The sequence below is a fragment of the Cuculus canorus genome, chromosome 2 (genome assembly GCF_017976375.1).
Source record: "Cuculus canorus isolate bCucCan1 chromosome 2, bCucCan1.pri, whole genome shotgun sequence".
NCBI classification, from domain to species: Eukaryota; Metazoa; Chordata; class Aves; order Cuculiformes; family Cuculidae; genus Cuculus; species Cuculus canorus.
The window spans coordinates 25,523,231-25,526,863 of record NC_071402.1 but is presented as its reverse complement, the minus strand read 5'-3'; the positions used below and the strand labels follow the sequence as shown (position 1 = coordinate 25,526,863).

The following is a 3,633-nucleotide window of genomic DNA, read 5'->3' as shown; positions in this document are numbered from 1 at the left end:
GTGAAGGGCCTCCCCTGCCCTGCCCCGCCCCCACGGAGGGGAAAAAAAAGACACACTTGTGAAACGTAGTCGGCAGGATTCGAACCTGCGCGGGGAGACCCCAATGGATTTCTAGTCCATCGCCTTAACCACTCGGCCACGACTACGCATGCTGATCGTTTTATCTCCATCATACTAGACCTCTACAACAGGGCGACGCTGGGCCGAGCCGAACCAGAAGGAGCTGGGCCAAGCCTGGCTGAACCGAGCCGGGCTGAGCCGAGCTGGGCTGAGCCATGCTGAGCCCAGGTGAGCCGAGCTGGGCCGAGACAAGCCAGGCCATGCTGAGCCGAGCTGAGTGGTGCTGAGCTGACCCGAATCGGACCAAGCTGAGCCAAACCACCCTGCTCTGCTTGGCTCTGCATGGCCCGCCGCCTCAGCACAAGCTGCTGTCAGGAGTGTTTCAAGGAAACGTGACCTGATACAACTGTGAGAGTTATGGTTTGGTGCTTAGAATCAGATTTCCTTGGTTGGAAAAGACCTCTGAGATCATTGAGTTCAACTGCACCTGTCCACTATTTAACCATAGCCCTGAACAACTCACCTACCCGGCTTTTAAACATCTCCAGGGATGGTGACTCCACCACCTCCCTGGGCAGCTGTTCCAGTGCCTAAGAAGCCTTTTGGTGAAGAAATTTTTCACGATGTCTGATTTGAACCTGCCCTGGTGCAACTTGAGGCCATTCCCTCTCATCCTGTCGCCTGTCACATGGGAGAACAGGCCCGCACCCACCTCGGTACAACCTCCTGTCACGCAGTTGTAGAGAGCAGTAAGGTCTCTTCTCAACCTCCTTTTCTCCAGGCTAAACAAACCCGATTCCCTCAGCCATTTGCTCCTCATAAAGACAAAGTGACCTGCTTAGTGGATGAGGGAAAGGCTGTGGATATAGTGTACCTGGACTTAAGTAAAGCCTTTGTCACAGTTTCTCATAAGGAGCAGTTTTCCAGTCCCTTTGCCAGCTTTGTTGCCTTCCGGACATGGTCCAGGACCTCAATGTCTTTCTTGTAGTGAGGGCTCCTAAACTGAACACAGGATTTGAAGTGCAGCCCCACCAGTGCCAAGTACAGGGACAGAATCACATCCCTGGTCCTGCTGGCCACATTGTTCCTGATACAGACCAGGATGCCATTGGCCTTCTTGGCCACCTGGGCACACTGCTGGCTCATATTTAGCTGGCTGACAACCAACATCCCCACGTCTTTATCTTCCAGGCATCTTTCCAGCCACCCTTCCCCAAGCCTGCAGTGCTACACCGGGTTTTTGTGTCCCAAGTACCGGAATCTGCACTTGGCCTTGTTGAACCTCATCCCATCTCAGCCCATCAACCCAGCCTGTTCAGATCCCTTTGGAGAGCCTCCCTACCCTCAAGCAGGTCAACACTGCCTCCCAGTTTAGTGTCCTCTGTGAACTTACTAAGGGTTCACTCAATCCCCTCATCCATATCATCGATAAAGACATTGAACAGGACTGGACCCAGCACTGAGCCCCGGGGGACACCACTTGTGACCAGCCTCCAACTGGATTTAACTCCATTTACCATCACTCTTTGGTCCCAGACATCCAAACAGTTTTATACCCAGAAGAGGGTCTGCCTGTCCAGGCCAGTGGCAGCAAGTTTCTCAAGCTCAATACTGTGAGATGCCTGTTTTTTTTAACTAGGTTAGGAACAGTTGTTGAGAGACTGGCTCTAGTGCCCTGAAAACCAGTCCCTGACCGCATCTGGGGAAGGTCAGGGGTGCAGTGTGACCAGAAGATGCCAGCGGGACTGGATGGGGAGCAGCAGTGCCAGCCGGGTTCAAGTGGTGCCGGCTGGGTTCAGACAGGGCACGGAGGGAAGTGACTGTGGCTCCTGCTGCCTCCTGCTTGGCTGTGGGGCTTCTGGGGTGTCCTGCAGCAGGGCCACAGGCTGCCCTGTCCTTCACAAAGAAACAGCTTAAACAACTGGGAATTCTTATTTTTTTGGAAGGGGAAGGACTTTATTTAGGATTTTTGAGGAAAAAACCCAGGGTCTTGCTAGGGGTGCATCAAGCACTGTGTTGCACTGGTTAAGGTTGGTGATTGTCCCACTCTACTATACACTGGTGGGGCCCCACCTTGAGTACTGTGTGCAGTTTTGGGTGCCACAGTATGAAAAGGATATCAAGCTACTGTAGAATGTCCAGAGGAGGCCACAAAGATGGGGAAAGGTTTAGAGGGGAAGCTGTATAAGAAGTATCTAAAGTCACTTGGTTTGTTCAGCCTGGAGGAAACTGAAAGGAGACCTCATCACAGTTTACTGCTTCCTTGCAAGGGAAGAAGGAGGAGAAGGTACTGATATCTTATCTGTGGCAACCAATGACAGGACCCAAGGGAATGGTTGCAAGATGTGCCAGGGGAGGTTTAGGTTGGATATTATGAAAAGGTTCTTCACTCAGAGGGTGATGGAGCACTGGAACAGGCTTCCTGGGGAAGTAGTAATAACATCAAGCCTAATAATATTCAAGAAGCATTTGAACAATACCCTCAGGCACATGTTGTGAATGTTAGGGCTGCCCTGTGCAGGGACAGAAGTTGGACTTGATGATCCTTGTGAGTCCGTTCCAGCTCAGGACATTCTATGGTCCTATTGCTCTACTAATGAATCCAGGCAAATGTAGGAGGTTTCAGTCATTGGTCTTCCAACATGTGCTCTGGCCTCTGCTGTCTTCACACACAAATGGAAAGTCAAACGTCTCAAGGTGGGCACACTGCCAGTGTTGTCAGTGCTGACACTTGCAGACATACAGGGGAAGTGAATGCTGCATATTACTATATTTGAATAGATGCCCAAGGAAGTAATATAGAGAGAGGTCCCATTAAGCAAAACGAAGCATTGCTGTCTCCTCAGGTCAGCTGAGGCAGAAAGCTCTGTGCTTGCACACCCGTCCCCTCCTTGCCAAGGTTGTTTGTTCAAAATTTGTCAGCCCTTGATGAAGTGGGCCTTAGCAGCTCCAAGCAAAGCATCTCAGTTACAAGGTGTTTTACGATCCTCCTGGTATTACAAATAATGAGTTGCAAGCCCTGTTTGAATTCCCTCATACTTAAGCTTAAGCATTCCATTTTCCTCCCCGTGCATCTCAAGGTTTCGTTAATGCCCCAGCCTGTATCATGGCAGTGCTGCTGGGGGAGATGTGTTGGGTAGAACAATTGTGAGTCTCCTGGGTTGATGTGATGGAAGAAACTAAATAGTGTTGATGCTGCTCCAGATCTTTTAAGTGGTCCCTTGGCCAGGACTCGATGTCGTGTAGGTAAATTCAATCCAGAAGAAGTCGATTTTTTGGTGGAATTTTTACATTCATCTCTTGCAGCTGTGGAGAGTTTAAAGTAATCACAATTCTCCCCGGTATGCTATCATCTCTGTAATTTGAAAAAGGATCGGGAGCCCACAGGCTTGGAAAAATTTGAAGAAACTCTTGTCCTGAAATACATCATCACATGTGGAAAAGACCACTTGCTGCATCATTTTAAAGGAGCTTAAGAGTGCCAGAATCCAGTATCATTCTGGCATTCTTTCAAATGGCCTTAGAAATCTGAGAACATTCTCTTTTGACTGCAAAACAGCTTCTTTCCGTTTC

At 49.8% G+C, this 3,633-nt stretch overlaps 1 non-coding gene across 1 annotated transcript; it reads right to left on the bottom strand.

Moving 5' to 3' along the window:
- Nucleotides 1–64: 64 nt before the first annotated feature.
- TRNAS-AGA (transfer RNA serine (anticodon AGA)) lies at nucleotides 65–146 on the bottom strand. Its single transcript has one exon. It is a non-coding gene; the product is annotated as a tRNA-Ser (tRNA).
- Nucleotides 147–3,633: the final 3,487 nt, after the last annotated feature.